General features: G+C 45.8%; 1 protein-coding gene across 3 annotated transcripts in view; it reads left to right on the forward strand.

The window, feature by feature from the left end:
- The window catches only part of TTLL1 (TTL family tubulin polyglutamylase complex subunit L1), a 115518-nt gene that overhangs the window by 23013 nt on the left and 74597 nt on the right, over nucleotides 1-17908 (forward strand). Inside the window, exon 1 of one of the 3 annotated variants that reach the window (XM_063928932.1) lies at nucleotides 17396-17496. The exons of 1 other annotated variant lie outside the window; for it this stretch is intronic. The gene's annotated coding sequence lies outside the window, so the exon portion shown is untranslated. Of the gene's footprint in view, nucleotides 1-17395; nucleotides 17497-17908 lie in introns of those variants that run through there. One more of the 3 variants, XM_063928930.1, reaches the window with a different exon arrangement.

Consider the following 17908-nt stretch of genomic DNA (forward strand, 5'->3'; position numbering starts at 1 on the left):
AAAGGCGTTCCAAGCATTAAAAGTGGCTTTGTGTTCACAACCGGTGTTGATAACACCAGATTTTTCAAAAGAATTTGTGGTACAGACAGATGCCTCAGAGGTAGGGATAGGTGCTGTGCTGTCCCAAACCAGAGATGGGGACGAACACCCTATCATTTATTTGAGTAGGAAACTCAATGAGCATGAAAAAAGGTATGCCATTGTGGAAAAGGAGGCTTTGGCCATTAAGTGGGCACTAGATACCTTGAGATATTACCTCTTGGGTAGACAATTCAGACTAGTGACAGACCATGCCCCTTTAAAATGGATGTATGTAAATAGAGGCAAGAATGCTCGTGTAACTAGATGGTTTCTAGCGTTGCAGGACTTTAAGTTTACTGTCGAACATAGACCGGGAACACAATTGGCCAACGCAGATGCATTGTCTCGCATCTTCTGTTTGGGGGCTACAAGTGTTCCGGCCCCTAGGTCGAAACAGGGGAGGGGGATATGTGACAAGAACACTGGGATAGTGTTTGAGGGCAGGTATATTTGTCCCAGGTTCTTGTCTTACATGTTTTAGAAAATGTTAACTTCTAGGAAAAATGCTTTTTGTTTTGTCTGAACCTTTTCAGTTTGCTGTAAAAGCTGGGAAATGGCTCTGAGAGAGAGATAAGGCGAGTTCTAGACATTGGGCCCAGTTCGGGTCTTTGGCCTCACAGAGGGCTAATCAGGGTTTCAGCTGTGTAAGAGTGATATAGTGCTTCTAACCTGATTAGTATGGGCAGACTGCCTGGGAAGGCTGCAGGGTCTGTGTGTGAGAGACACGCTTTCTGATGCAAGTAAGCTATACAGTATGTACTGAAGAACTCTGTGTTTTGTTTAGTGACAGTTAGGAACATCTTATGTTTAGTTAGTGCCGGACAGGCAAGGTATTTTTATTTTGGGGTTTGTTTTATTTTCTGTTTCAATAAAACTGGCCGGGGTCAGTTGTACCAGAAACTGGACTTGTGTTGTTCCTCAGCTGCTGCGGGCTGCCATATTCCCCAGGAAAAGGCACCTTGCACCCCTACAGTGTTACAATATATATATATATATATATATATATATATATATATATCTCTATCCCTAATAATAACACCTAACCTTAACCCACACTGATAAATCAACCCTTATTTCCTATCCCTAATACTGTAACCCCTGACAATGCTAAATTCCTTTGTCGTATAACAACCCTTTATGAAGCTAAGAACACTGTACGCTGTTTACTTAAGAAGTACCGTAATGGTACGCTAGTTGCGTAACGATCGCTCAGCCGTAGGCGAGACGCTCAAGCGTCACGTTCGCTCACGGCCCAGCGATCACAGGACACGTTATTGGTTATGTCTAGGGTAATGATTCGCTATGGCGTAGCGGACGCTCGAGACCACGAGGAGGTCACCAGCGATGCAGACGCTCACAACACTATACCTTTATGATAAAACCTTATACCAATGAAATACACTGAATACCTTAATGTGAGTACAGGGTGTAAGTGCAACCTTGTGTAACCTGACTAACTACAAAGCTGCTTGAGCGTCACCGACACTCAAGTGAACACTTAACACTATAGGAAATACACAGATGCTGGTTTAGGTTCCAAAGCCTATTAACTGTATTATATCTAATATACTTGTAAAAGGGGATAACAGTACAAATGATACACTACAATATAACAGAGACTTCCTAACCACAGAACTAAACAATAAATACAAAAGACAATACTACTCTGACCTAAATGCAATACAATACAATGCTATAATACTATGAGAGATATAAGGGAAAAGAGGAGAGAGAGATAGAGAGAGAGAGAGAGAGAGAGAGAAATTGGCTCACAGAAAGACAATGATTACGGAGAGAAACTTACGCACAAAGGGTATGATCGCCTGCGCCTCGATATCCAGCTCCCGGCTATCAGCAGATAACCGTTGATGAGAGAGTGAGAGCTGGATGTGGTCGGCCTGCCTATTTATGCCCCACACACAATGCAATCTCCTGGTCTTACAATCCCATTGTCCATTGGCCGAAGGAATTCGGCCCTGCATCATAACAAAAGGTCATAGGGTGATTCATACAGGTGGGCTGTGACGATTTCCAACAGCTCAGGTGGGTGGGAAACTGGGTTTCCCGCCGCATACCTGAGTATGTGTAGTTAATAGAAATGGACATAAACTTCTTATGTCCATAACTATTCGCACGAGCGATTAATACGCTCCAAACCAACACCGGAATATTGCTAATTAAATACTCTTCCGATGGGTACCAAACACTGCTGTATGATTCCTGTTAGACCCTTCGTACGATATAAAGAGGGATTCCTCAGCTCTGGGACATTGTATTTTAACCAAACTTTCAGAATCTATCAAAGGGACCATGATCTATAAACTACATTAATTGTGGACATTTGTAACGAATGAGTCGCACGCTACGACTACATAAACTCTACCGTAAATGCGCATACCGCGCCTGCGAGTGCACGCTATTGCGGGTATGCGCCTCCACGGGAGAGCGTACGCACGCGCAGCGCGGACCAGTGTGCGGTGCAAATATGGCAACGTGCATTGAGACATTTTTCTGACTTTGACAGTCCACCCTTTGGCAGTCAATAATAACTGCCACAAAACATTTAAGGAGAAAAATGTAAGTCAGAGGTTAATTGATTTCCATGGTTGGGTAGGGGAGGAGAGAGGAGAAGGTGTGAAGAGGGTGTGACCTAGTGAGATAGCAGAAGCATGTGTGTATGAATCCATGTTTGGGGGGTCATGTATCATCGTGCCGTACGTGTTGTAAATCAAGCTTCGAGGTATTGCGAAGTATACATTTGAATTCCTTCTTATCCTGTGGTACAGGTCTGTGGATGGGCTGTCAAACTTTACCGAGCTCATTTCGGCTGTGGTTGTAACAAAATGGGGATGCACATTTTAGTTGATGATACATGAATGGGGGAGGTATGTGGTTGCTGATATCTGTGCCTGTATTCCCTATCGTCTATGTGTGTCGTTACCTGAGGGTTGTAGAGATGAAGATAAAGAACACTTACGAAAAATGCAATGATATTCTATGTCAGGGAAATGTGCATCTGTTGTTGAAGTTGTGTTCGGTATCTGTTGAGAGTCGTCTTCTTTGCGCTGTTTTGCTCCTTAGGCATGAGCAACAAGCTTTGTCAGTGCCATTAGATTTACAAAAATGTTGGGCTAGCGTGAGTTTAAAAATACTAGGGAAACTGGGGATCCATGGCAAAGTTCATCAAGTGTCCATATTTAAAGTTGTCAAATCTTCTTCTTTGGTCAATCCGTTGTCTGTATACATCTCGTCTCGTCAGCTTCCTCGTCCAAGGGGGTCTTTGTATCTTGGAGAAAAGCAGAAAAACAGGTGAAAGAAACGGACCGTATAATCGCATTTTCATCACATCCTGGTTTCTATCATTGGGTCATAAATCAAATCCAGGTTAATTACGGTTTCCTCACTCCTCAAGCTCATCACTTTTGTACTTTGTTTGCACCTCATTAAAGCCTGCCCGCATCTAAATATCAATCCAATCGATATAACGACACCCAAGATACATAGTAGAAACTTTCCAACATCCATTATGACTCCTTGAGCCCAGTCTCCTAAACCGGAGAACCAATTTCGCGGGTTCAACCATGACACCCAACCAGTCAGCTCATTACCTACAGCAGCAAGGGTGAGATTGTGTTTTCGACGAAATTCCCACTTCAATTGGAGAATATCGTCCATCTTTTTGTCTATGACCTCTACCGGATCCTCGGTGCTATTCGTGATATACGTGCAACACTTTATGCCGTACTGTGTTGCTAATGTAACACAATATCCGCCTGTTACTGCTGTAAGATAATTAAGAACCATCCTATGCTGAACTAGTTCTGTTTTATAAGCTTGAAGTTCTCTTCCAGTGTATCTAAACGTGTCATCATACATTTCAGTGATATTATCTAACAAATTGGCGAGTGCGGAAATGTATCTATAATTCATCACACCTCGAGCGGTGCGAGTGAAATCTAACGCTACCAGAACCTGAATCCCAGTGGATTCATGGATAAGATCAGAGGCCGGATGCTCTAACCTTTCTGACAGTTGTCTTTTAACTCGGTGCTCGTAATGAGTGTGAGTATAAGGAGCTTGGGCACCACGGTGTATGTCCTTCATTTTGTCATGTGTAACAGTCATCACTTCAGGCAATACTTTTCCAATATAACACAATCCTTCAGAGTTTGGGGCAAGCCACTTGTACGCCTTTCTCCCGCATATGAAATATGCATCATCGGGGAGAACATATGGGACGGAGAAGGACATGACCATGTTACAAACCTTCCAGGTGAAATCTCCTGACCCTAATTCTTCCATCTGCTTAATGCACGTATCGGTTTGTACGATATGTGCACAGTATCCTGGTGATACCTCTCCAACTCTAGTAATCCTATTTCCTAAGGTATATCGATACCGGAAAGATTTTCCTCTACTGGCTATGTGGCGTACGAGCTCTGTATCTGTAGGCATTCTATCTGCTCTGTGTGAAAAGGTCATGGTGTGGTTACTCCATGACACTTCCCAATTTCCCGGTTTTCTAGGATTGGAGATGTTAAAACATATGAGGGACCTATCCACATGGTATTGGTGGAGCTTCAAACTAGGAGGGCTGGAGATATTAAACCTCCGGTCCACCGGTCTCCCACCACTTAGCTCAAGTACCTCCCCTAACGTTAAAGGAAATGGTACTAGCCCTGATTTGCTGTGACCCTGAGGTACTTGAGAGCATACCCAACAATCTGTTTGGTTTAACACGTTACCCACTAAGGAGTGATAGTCACTCAATGGATGCCGGTCTATATGGATATTAAAACTAGATTGGCATTTCTTTATGCATCCATCTTCAACCAGATTATCACAGAGCCTACAGATACAATTTTCTTCAGCTAACAATCCATCACAATTTCTTCTATCGGATCGTTTTCTGATACTCGCCTTTGCTTGTTGGTTTGGTTGATCTTGGAAAACTACACCTCCATCATCATAATCGGAACCCATTCCAGAACCTCTTTCGACCTCTATGGTACTCTCGCCGGAACAGACTGCTCTGGTCAACATCATGGTTAATATCAAAATCCGGATCACAGTCTCTTGGGGCAAGTCCATCTTTGAGGAGGAAATAGAGAAGAATGAGAAGGGGGAAAAAGAAATTTTAAGGGAGAGGGGCTGGGAAGTGGAGAAAAACAATAAAAGGGAGAAGGGAGTCGACAACTGCTTTCGGTCTTCAAGGCTCAGGTGCCGCCTCAGTCCTCCTGGAACAGACACTCCAGTGATACAACCTCTACCGTCTGTTCCTTATCACGGGACTTCTCTGGATCGGCCACCTTTTTGCAGTGGGATGAATGGACCCAAGTCTCTCTCTCAGCAACCTTCAATGCTGTGGTGCTAGTCAATAAGACCTGGTATGGTCCTTCCCATCTATCAATAAGACAACCTGAGCGTAGAAAATTTCGTATCATTACATAATCCCCAGGTTCAATGTCATGACAATTACTATCTGGTAAATCAGGAATCATCAACTTCAGATTATCATTTTGATTCCTCAACTGCTTACTCATGTTAATCAAGTACTTTACAGTTACTTCATTGTTACATTTCAAATCATCCTGAGGGTTAATCATGACATGCGGTTGTCGACCAAACAAGATTTCAAAAGGGGACGGATTAAGAGGGGACCTGGGAGTGGTTCTGATGCTATACAAAACAATGGGTAAAGCTTCTGGCCACGTCAATCCTGTCTCTGCCATTACTTTACTCAATTTATTTTTAATAGTGCTGTTCACTCTTTCGACCTTCGCACTCGCCTGTGGACGGTACGGAGTGTGCAGCTTGCTATCAATACCCATCAATTTACACATTCCTTGAAAGACATCACCTGTAAAATGGGTACCCCTATCACTTTCAATGATTCTAGGGATACCATATCTACATACAAATTCCTGCACAATTTTCTTAGCTGTAAACATAGCGGTATTTGTAGCTGCTGGAAAAGCCTCGACCCAATTCGAGAAAACATCTATACAGACAAGTACATATTTCAAATTTCTACATGGGGGTAATTGAATGAAGTCAATTTGTATTACCTGGAAAGGGCCGCCGGCAGGTGGGATATGGGATGGTTCTGTAGGTATTGCTTTTCCAATATTCTTTCTCAGACAGGTAAGGCATGACATTGCTCTTTTACCCGCATGAGAGGAGAATCCTGGGGCGCACCAGTATGCTCTTACCAATTTGCACATCCCCTCCTTGCCTAGATGAGTCAGCCCGTGAGCTGCTTCAGCCAGACATGGAAGGTATGCCCTGGGGGCCACTGGTTTACCATGTCCATCCGTCCAGAGCCCTGAGGACTCCTGGCCATATCCCTTTGCCTTCCAGACTGCTCTTTCCTGTGTGGAACACAAATTCTGCATCTCACACAACTTCTGTGTGTTGATGGTATTAAATACCATCAACTGTGTGGTGTTTGTCCGTGTGGGGGTAGCAGCTGCAAGCTTTGCGGCTTCGTCTGCTCGGCTGTTACCAAGGGATACTGGGTCTTGGCTATATGTATGTGCTTTACATTTGATAACAGCCACTCTGTCGGGTTCCTGTATCGCTGTTAGAAGCCTTTTTATGTGAGCTGCATGCGCTATCGGTGTACCAGCTGCCGTCATGAAATTTCTGAGCCGCCATAGCGCTCCGAAATCATGGACTACCCCGAACGCGTATCTGGAATCGGTGTAGATATTGGCAGACTTACCCTTAGCCAATTCACATGCTCTGGTTAGGGCGACCAGTTCAGCAACCTGGGCTGAGTGAGGTGGGCCTAGCGGTTCCGCTTCTATGGTGTCTTGGTCATCTACGACTGCGTATCCAGTACACAAGTCTCCCGAGTCTGACTGTCTGTGACAACTACCGTCCGTGTAGAACGTGAGTTCTGCATCTTCTAGTGGATTGTCACTGATGTCAGGCCTTGCGGTAAAATTTTGGGTCAAATATTCCATACAATCATGTGTATCTTCCTTTGCATTAAATCCTCCTTCCCCATCACTCTCACCTCCCACCCTTTGTGCCTGACCAGGCACACCTGGGAGGAATGTTGCAGGGTTTAATGCGCTGCATCTCCTTATGGTGATGTTTACTGGGGCCATTAATGCCAATTCCCATCTTGTAAACCTTGCAGATGAGACGTGTCTGGTTTGGGCAGAATTCAATAAGGCAGATACCGCATGCGGTGTATGGATTGTGAGGTTGTGGCCTAGCACGACATCTTCGCTTTTTGTCACTAGCAATGCTATCGCCGCAACGCTACGCAAGCATGTGGGGAGGGATCGCGCTACCGTGTCTAGCTGAGCGCTGTAGTATGCAATTGGCCTGCTGGCATCACCGTGTTTTTGTGTTAGTACACCTGCTGCGCACCCAGCACTTTCTGTTCCGTATAGTTCAAAGGGTTTCCCATAGTCTGGCATACCTAGTGCTGGTGCCTGCGTTAGGCACTGTTTGAGTCTCTCAAATGCTGTTTCAGATTCGTCTGTATGCGAAATCCGATCAGGTTTGTTTGAAGAGACCATTTCCTGCAAAGGTAGCGCCAATATGGAAAACCCTGGGATCCAATTACGGCAATACCCACACATTCCTAAAAACGTCCTGATCTGTTGCTGGGTTTGTGGCAGTGTCATGTCTCTAATGGCTTGGATTCTATCAGCGGTCAGGTGTCTCAGTCCTTGTGTTAGACAGTGTCCCAAATATTTTACCTTAGCTTGGCATAATTGCAACTTGTCTTTGGAAACCTTGTGACCTGTGTCTGAAAGATGAAACAGGAGCTGTTTCGTATCCTTCAGAGATGCTTCCAGTGAATCTGAACACAGTAATAAATCGTCCACATACTGTATCAATACTGATCCACTGTCTGGTTGGAAAGACTGTAAACAATCATGCAAAGCCTGAGAAAATATACTTGGACTATCTATGAAACCTTGGGGTAACCGAGTCCACGTGTATTGGACTCCTCTGTATGTGAATGCAAACAAATATTGGCTGTCAGGGTGCAGAGGTACCGAAAAGAAAGCGGAGCAGAGGTCAATAACAGTGAAAAATTTGGCAGTGGGAGGAATTTGCATTAGGATGACAGCTGGATTAGGCACTACGGGGAACTGACTCTCAACTATTTTGTTAATCCCCCTTAGATCCTGCACTAGCCTGTAACCCCTCCCCCCACTCTTTTTAACAGGGAAGATGGGACTATTTGCGGTGCTGGACGTTCTTACTAGAATGCCCTGTTGTAGCAAGCGCTCTATTACGGGAAAAACTCCTAACTCCACCTCTGGCTTCAGAGGATACTGTGGGATTTTTGGAGCTATCCTACCATCTTTTACTTGCACAACTACTGGAGCTACGTTTGCCATTAATCCAGTGTCCTGTCCATCTTTTGTCCAAAGCGACTCTGGTATCTGAGATGTCATCTCTTCTACTTGGGATGGATTCCTATTTGTCATAATGGAATGTGACATTAATTTTGATGGGGAGTCTAACATGTCTCGTACTTCCTGAGCGTGATTCTCAGGAATGTCCAAGAATACACCTTCAGGAGTACAATAAATGACGCAACCCATTTTACATAGTAAGTCTCTTCCCAGGAGATTAGTTGGTGCAGATGCAGCCAGCAAAAAGGAATGCTTGGTATGCAAAGGCCCTATTGTAATCTCGGCTGGTTTGCTAACAGGGTAGTGCTGGACTACTCCTGTTACTCCCATGGCTGGAATTGTCCTACCAGTGGTTCTCATGCCCACTGTCGAATTTATCACTGACTTGGCCGCCCCTGTGTCTACAAGAAAGTTTAAAGTTTTACCAGCCACATTGATTGCAATCTCTGGTTCGCTTCCAAGACTGGCAATCAACTTAACTGGCTGCAGATTACAGGTATGGCCACACCCCTATTGGGTATGCTGACCTCCCTGAATCCCATTGGCAGCAACTACTTGTGAGGGAGTTAGCTGGGAACTACCAGAGGCATGCCAATCTCTGTTCGGGGGATATCTTTTTGTTTCCCCTGTATGTGGCTCAAAACTCCGCCTCTGTGGACCCTGCTCCCAATGTCGTGTGTTGTGTTGTTGTCTAGGGGGTTGGAAAGATCTTTGTACATTCTTTGTTCTACATTCTCGTGCAAAGTGTCCCGGTCTGTTACAAGAAAAACATGTTATTACACTTGCCTTACCCACAGGATTCGGTGGTACATACGCAGGCTGCCTTGTGGTCAGCGCCTGTATACTTACGGACATCAACTTATCACTTTGCGATTCCCTGTGCCTAGTGATGTTTCTGTCGTGATCAATAGCAGCTTCTCTCAATGTGGACACTGACAGACCTCGCCAACATGGTTGTGTGGTCTGTACCCTAGCTTTTAATGTTTCTTTCAAACCATCCATCAGTACAGATACTGCTACTTCTCGATGGTTTGGGTTGGTCTTAATGTCTTCTATACCAGTGTACTTTGCCATTTCTAATAGTGCCCGGTGAAAATACTCTGTTGCCGTTTCGGACTCCTTTTGCTTAATGGAAAATATCTTGTTCCATTTAACAACGGCTGGGAAATACTCCTTTAGCTGTAAATTTATCCTTTTTACATTATCCTTGTTGTACACGTCTGTAAGCGGTACATCTTTATCCAATGCACAATCAGCTAAAAACTGAGTTGCATCAACATTGGAAGGTAAACAAGCTCTTAGCAGTATCTGCCAATCCTTGTTGTTGGGTTCTACAGTGTTACCTAGATCCCTGATGTATTTTTGGCTAGCAACTAAATCCTTCCTGGGGTCAGGAAATTCGGACACTATTGTTCTTAATTCCATTCTGGAAAATGGAGTGTACATGGCAATGTTCCTTATGGGAGTGGCTCCAGACACATCTGTTTTTCCATTGGGAACTGCTATTACCCTTACAGGAGCAATTCTAACAGCCTCTTCCTGTGTAGATTCTACAGCTTGTTGTGGTACAATTGTTTCAGTGTAGTGCATGGTGCCGTACTTACCCGTTGACACGACCTCACCTATCCCTCCGCTAGGGGCTTTCACTAATCTCGTGGGTGTCGCTGTGCCTACTGTGGTTTCTGCTATGGTGGCTGCAAGAGAGAGAGCTGAAATTGTTGCTGAATCGTCTTCTTGATCACACTCCTGAGGAAGGTTCAAAACAGGGTACATCTTGCACGGGTTAATACTTGCATGAGTTATTTGGTTAACATCATTAACATTTACAGTGTTACTAAGAGTTTGTGTTTTACAACCCAGTGCGTTTCTCTCCGCAATCAACCTCTCTCCTGCAATGTATGGTGGAGGAGGAGCTGTGGCAATCAACTTCCTGACTGCCCCAGATCCTGCCGCCAGAGCCAAACCTCTCTGTATCTCACCTTCCTGGTGCCATAACTGTAAACAATCATGATGTTGAATTCGTCTCTTTGTTGATTTTACGAGACATATCCTCCTCCTTAAATTTTGTAACACTTCTGGACTGAAGCTACCTATTCTTGGGAATTTGTCCCTGTCTTGTACAGTCATTCTCTCCCATTCATCACATAAAGATTCGGTGTGAATTCCATATTTTTCACACATTACATATCGTGCCGACCCAATTGGTCGGTTCACAGAATCAACCTGAACCAGGGTTGATCGCCCCCTACCTGAGCAACTGGCCCCCATAGTCTGCAGGTGTTGCTTAGTCCTCCTTGGATCTCTGTATCAAGGTTTTCAGCAAGCCTTTACAGACAACCAAATTACTCCACAGTAGGCCGGCGGTGGCGGTTTACCGAGTACCCCACTCACTCGCCCACCTCGACCAATACGACCTGATCACACCGATATGGTGCTGGCGTACTCGATACAGGGCCCCTATGGAACCTTCAGTTTACTGGAACATACGAGGGTTACCCGCAGGACACTTACTCTTTCCAGTAAAGTTGGGGTTGTTAGATAGTTCCTGAGTGACCAGCGAACTTCCCTTCCAAAAATAAAAAATTACACAAATCACGTCAGAATGTACAGATAGCGTTTGTGACCACTTTACTCTAATGGTATTAGGTCAGATTACTAACTACTGCACACAATTACGTGTGGTCCAATCGTTCAGTACACGAGCACTACTTGTCATGTACTGAAAGATCAATGGAATCGATGTTTCCGGCCGCGATTCCTTCAGCAAGAGCTTATGGCCTATATGGGTTCTGCACCAACACCCCAGGCGTTGTGCCACTGGACTTTTATAGCGGACCTTTTACCTTACGACCTCCTGGTCTTGTTACCTTATGACCTCCTGGTCTTGTTACCTTATGACCTCCTGGTCTGTTACCTTATGGTCCGCTATACTCTAATGCTCAAATATTATTTAACCAGGGATGCCTCCCTAGCCACCGTATATGTCACTTACACGTATGTCCCTTGACGAGTACCCGGCTTTCCTTTTGGTTCCACCTTAAAGTTATATAAACTTTTGTATACAAAACACACTCACTCAACACATGTACACTTTTGTTTCTATATCTATTTCTGCGCAGAAATTGTCTTTAGGCCAAAAGTGTTACCAATTAGGAGCAGGATCTGTTAAACTAAATTTTCAGATTTTCCAAAAATAGATTTGCGTTATTTACCGCTTCGCGTTATCTACCGCTGTGCGTTAATTATCGCCTTTGCGTTACTTCACTTTATCACAGCTTGAGCTACGTGGGCGTAATCGGACGCTACGTTGCGTAATGAACGCTGCGTGCGTCTGCCTTTGGATTGCGTACGCTAGTCTTTGTTAGCGACACGTGTACGCAATATAAAGATCCACCGTAACACAATTTCTATTTTTATCAATGTAAATGATCCCTGATCATCTACCGCAATCCACACTGACTGCCTTGTATCTCAGACAAACCGTGTGTTGTTCTATACTTTAACTATTACCTCTACTATTAAATAACAGCAAATCTCTTTTTAGCACTTTCTATCAACTATAAAATTGGCAAACAGGAATAGTGATATACGAAAATGAAACAGAAATGCAGATATATGCGTGCGTACGCAAGACAAAAGAAAAATAAACAGTTTTAAAAAGACACAAGCGTTTTGTTCTTACTTCCGGTTCCCGGATTCCTTCAGCACTCTTTATCTAAGCGAAGCAGACGCTTATCCCGTCAGCACTGTGAGACAACCTCCCACCCTTTGCTGGAGGGATAATGTCTGCTGATCTACCTAGTGCAGATATGAGAAGGATAGGACGAGTCCCCAATTGACAATGCTAAATTCCTTTGTCGTATAACAACCCTTTATGAAGCTAAGAACACTGTACGCTGTTTACTTAAGAAGTACCGTAATGGTACGCTAGTTGCGTAACGATCGCTCAGCCGTAGGCGAGACGCTCAAGCGTCACGTTCGCTCACGGCCCAGCGATCACAGGACACGTTATTGGTTATGTCTAGGGTAATGATTCGCTATGGCGTAGCGGACGCTCGAGACCACGAGGAGGTCACCAGCGATGCAGACGCTCACAACACTATACCTTTATGATAAAACCTTATACCAATGAAATACACTGAATACCTTAATGTGAGTACAGGGTGTAAGTGCAACCTTGTGTAACCTGACTAACTACAAAGCTGCTTGAGCGTCACCGACACTCAAGTGAACACTTAACACTATAGGAAATACACAGATGCTGGTTTAGGTTCCAAAGCCTATTAACTGTATTATATCTAATATACTTGTAAAAGGGGATAACAGTACAAATGATACACTACAATATAACAGAGACTTCCTAACCACAGAACTAAACAATAAATACAAAAGACAATACTACTCTGACCTAAATGCAATACAATACAATGCTATAATACTATGAGAGATATAAGGGAAAAGAGGAGAGAGAGATAGAGAGAGAGAGAGAGAGAAATTGGCTCACAGAAAGACAATGATTACGGAGAGAAACTTACGCACAAAGGGTATGATCGCCTGCGCCTCGATATCCAGCTCCCGGCTATCAGCAGATAACCGTTGATGAGAGAGTGAGAGCTGGATGTGGTCGGCCTGCCTATTTATGCCCCACACACAATGCAATCTCCTGGTCTTACAATCCCATTGTCCATTGGCCGAAGGAATTCGGCCCTGCATCATAACAAAAGGTCATAGGGTGATTCATACAGGTGGGCTGTGACGATTTCCAACAGCTCAGGTGGGTGGGAAACTGGGTTTCCCGCCGCATACCTGAGTATGTGTAGTTAATAGAAATGGACATAAACTTCTTATGTCCATAACTATTCGCACGAGCGATTAATACGCTCCAAACCAACACCGGAATATTGCTAATTAAATACTCTTCCGATGGGTACCAAACACTGCTGTATGATTCCTGTTAGACCCTTCGTACGATATAAAGAGGGATTCCTCAGCTCTGGGACATTGTATTTTAACCAAACTTTCAGAATCTATCAAAGGGACCATGATCTATAAACTACATTAATTGTGGACATTTGTAACGAATGAGTCGCACGCTACGACTACATAAACTCTACCGTAAATGCGCATACCGCGCCTGCGAGTGCACGCTATTGCGGGTATGCGCCTCCACGGGAGAGCGTACGCACGCGCAGCGCGGACCAGTGTGCGGTGCAAATATGGCAACGTGCATTGAGACATTTTTCTGACTTTGACACCCCAATATCCTAACCCAAACCGATAAATTGTGAGGCGGTTACCTGGGTGGGGGGGGGGCTGCTGCTGACTATTTGCCTAGGGTGCAGAGAAACCTTGCACCGGCCCTGTCCCCACCTTGAGTGGTGCTCAGTTTTGGGCACCATATTATAAAAAAGATATCGGGGAACTAAAACGAGTTCAAAGGCGAGCTACTAAACTGATTAAAGGGTTAGAGACACTGGAGTATGAGGAAAGGCTTACTAGGCTAAATATGTATACACTAGAAAAGCGGCGTTTAAGAGGAGACATTATTTATATCTTCAAATATGTAAAGAGTCATTACAAGGAGTTAGCAGGGGATTTGTTTATTAAAAGAACTCTGTATAAGACACGTGGGCACCCGCTGAGGCTAGAGGAGAGAAAATTCCATACACAACGTAGGATATAACGTGCAGAGAGTTAGATTTGGGTGGGTTATATTGTTTCTGTGCAGGGTAAATACTGGCTGCTTTATTTTTACACTGCAGTTTGAACACACCACACCCAAATCTACCGTAACTCTTTCTGCACATGTTATATCTGCCCCCCCTGCAGTGCACATGGGGGGTCATTTTGACCCGTTCGCACGCTGCAGTTTGACGCAGTGGTGCATACGGGTCGGAACTACACATGCGCGGCAGCTGCATTGCGCACGCATGACATTGCCCGGCAACCTCAGCGACGTCGCACAGGGTAAGTAAGTCTGACTCTGGTCTTCTTTTGCTCAAAACTTTTTTTGCATAGCAGGGCTGCACAAGCGTTTGCAGCATTGCTATGCAAAAAATCCCTCCCCATAGGCGGTGTCTAGTTGATCGCACGGGCTGCAAAAAGTAGCTCCGTGCGATCAACTCGGAATGACCCCCATGGTTTTGCCCATCTGCTAACAAATTTGCTGCTACGATCAGGTCTGAATTAGGCCCTATGCGCCTCTTTGTGGCCTTATGTGGAACTGCAGTTACCATGAAAAACAGGAACTGCATACCTCCCAACTGTCCCGATTTTCGCGGGGCAGTCCCGTTTTTTAGGGACTGTACCGCTGTCCCACCCGCGGGCCGCAGTGTCCCGCGGTTGGGGGAGGCAGTTGGGAGGCTCTGTGTCTCGCTGCCCTGCTTAGCAGAGCAGCGGTGAATAGACGCTGTGCGCATGCGCACAGCGTCTATTCACTTGAGTCAAAGGGAGAGGGGGCATGCCAGCGGCTCACAGAGCGCTGGGCATGCCCCCTCAGTGACGAAAACGGTGCGTGGCTCGCGATTGTGGGTCCTCCCGTGAAACCACACCCCCTTTTCTTTGGCCACGCCCTTTTTCGGGAGCGGCGGAGCCGCGCGTGTGTCCCTCTTTAGAGAAACAAGAAGTTGGGAGGTATGGAACTGTATTTTTTTTTGTTTGGAACAGTATTTCCATATCAGACATACACAGCCGGGTGGTATTCATGTGACCGCCGGTCAGCTGACTGACAGTCACATGACCTCCTCCACCAGCCCGACGGGTTACTGTCCCGATGGTCGGCATGCCGACCAACAGGGACTATTTCCACTCGTGGGTGTCCACGACACCCATAAAGTGGGAATAGAACCCGTGGCGACCGCAGGTCGCCACCGAGCCCGCAGCGTGGCGAGCGCAGCAAGCCCGCAAGGGGCTTGCTGCACTCGCCCCTCCCCGCCGGGATCCCGGCGTCGGTTTGCTGCTGGGATCCCGGCGTCGGTAAGCTGACCGGCAGTCAGGAGACCGCCGGTCAGCCGTACTACACCCACACAGCCGTGTGTTTATCAGGGCACTAATGAGTGATAGGAGTATTTAAAACCAATTTGAAACCCCCCAAAACAACACAAAAAAACAGGAATGTGTTAGAGAAAAGTAGATGAAATGTGTGTATGAGGAGCAGGTGTAGTGTTGTTATTCATGTGTAAGATTGGTAACATTAATATTTTTTTTATGTTTGGTCATAAACATAATTTTACTGCCAGACGGCGCTTCCCCAAGTTCTGCATGGCCGCAGGCGTCAAATGGCGCTTCCCCAAGTTGTGCATGGCCTGAGGAACCAGACGGAGCTTGCCCAAGTTGTGTATGGCCGCAGGCACCAGACGGCGCTCCCACAAGTTGTGTATGGCCGCAGGCACCAGACGGCGCTTCCCCAAGTTATGTATGGCTGCAGGCATCAGACGGCGCTTCCCCAAGTTGTGTATGGCTGCAGGCACCAGACGGCGCTTCCCCAAGTTGTGTATGGCTGCAGGCAGAGCCGGCCCTAACCAATATGATGCCCTAGGCAAGATTTTGGCTGGTGCCCCCTAGCACCGCCGCTAGATCTGCAGGAGATGTCTGGCATGAGTCAGCTGGCAGCTCTGCTAACGTCGGCGCCTTTTGTTTATGAAAATGCATCTTATTTGCATTACTATGTGGCTAGGATGCACTAGCAGCTTCTGCTGATTAAAATGATATGCGGCATGCCTGTATTCTGTGTGCTACTGCGGCTGTATCTGCATATGAAATGCTACACACAGTGATTTCCAGGAATACACTGCAATGTAGCATTTCGTATGCAGATACAGCCACAGTCACACACAGAATATAGGCATGCCGCATATGATTCTGATCAGCTTAAGCTGTTGGTGCCCCTAGGCATTCCAAATGCCATGGGCACCTGCCTAGTTTGCCTATGCCTAAGGCCGGCTCTGGCTGCAGGCACCAGACGGCACTTCCCCAAGTTGTGTACGGCCATAGGCACCAGATGGCGCTTCCCCAAGTTGTGTATGGCTGGAGGCACCAAGCGTTGGAGATGATTCTCTCTTTCTCTAAATGTTAATAATAACCAACTGCCGGGTCAAGGAGGTCTCCCCTCCCCCTCCCACCAGTACACTTACCCGCCATGGTCCTGACTACCTTCTCTTTTCCCCCTCAGTGGGAGCCATTAGCTCCTACTGCATGTGCCAATCTCAGGACATACCACCCTGGAGTATTATGTAGATACTGCCCCCAAACGGTCCCTGACTGTCAATCACCTTGCAAAGAAATACACACTACGCGCGGCATCGCTAAGGTACCATGGTACGTGCGCAGTGCGACCGTGACGCATGCGGACGGTAATCGCTCAACCCCAGACATATCGGCATTGCGTGCAGAGGGGCGAGCTGCCTTGCACTAAATTTAATCGACCCTGTGGAGTTTCATAACATGACTATGAAATAACATTACTCTCTTGGTTACCCTGTGGGCCAAATTTACTAAGATGGAGGTTCTATTTAAGATGGGATGTTGCTCATAGCAACCAATCAGATTCTACTTCTCATTTATCTAGCACCTTCAAGAAGATAATACCTGGACAAGGGTATATTTACTAAGATGGGAGTTCTATTTAAGATGGGATGTTGCCTATAGCAACCAATCAGATTCCAGGTATTATCTTCTTCAAGGTGCTAGATAAATGAGAAGTAGAATCTGATTGGTTGCTATAGGCAACATCCCATCTTAAATAGAACTCCCATCTTAGTAAAAATATACCGTTGTCTGTTTTAACATTTGTGATTGCAAACTACGGAGCCATTGGGAATATCTTAGAGGACTGCAGCAGATGATGTCAGTAAAACATGTCTAGCAGTCAGTAATAACTTGAGGCAGGCAGACAGTGCATGTCAGGGGAAGGGAGCAGCTGCAGGTGGATTTTTGCGTCCTCGGTTACCATGGACACAACCCGGAAGTGATTCTGTTGTTCATGCCCAGGGACTGAGGCTGCTGCAGAGGATTGTGTGCAGCTTGCAGGGTGAGTACAGTACACGGGATACCCCGGTGCATTAGAGATATGGGGGAATAACCCCATAGGGGAGGGCAGGGGGCAGAGTCTGGGTTACTATGGGGATTATACAGCACAGCTGCCTGCAGGAGCAGACACATAGATGAGGCATCAGTGGCTTGCATGTGTGCATTGCAGATGTCAGTCACATGCCAGGGTTTATCACAGAGTTACTGCCCAATGGTAACATCTCCTATATAATAGCCCAGATCTGTGATCTTGTGATTCATTTGCTAACGCTGGGCGGAGTCACAACAGTGGGCGGAGTTAGTCAAATGAGTCACAGATCTGGCCAAATCTATAGGACACTAGGAGCAGCTGCAGAAGCAGATAGTATGGACATGGCACAGGCAGGGGTGCATACCTCCCAGCTTTACACACA

Source organism: Pseudophryne corroboree, chromosome 6, assembly GCF_028390025.1.
Source record: "Pseudophryne corroboree isolate aPseCor3 chromosome 6, aPseCor3.hap2, whole genome shotgun sequence".
Taxonomy (NCBI): Eukaryota; Metazoa; Chordata; class Amphibia; order Anura; family Myobatrachidae; genus Pseudophryne; species Pseudophryne corroboree.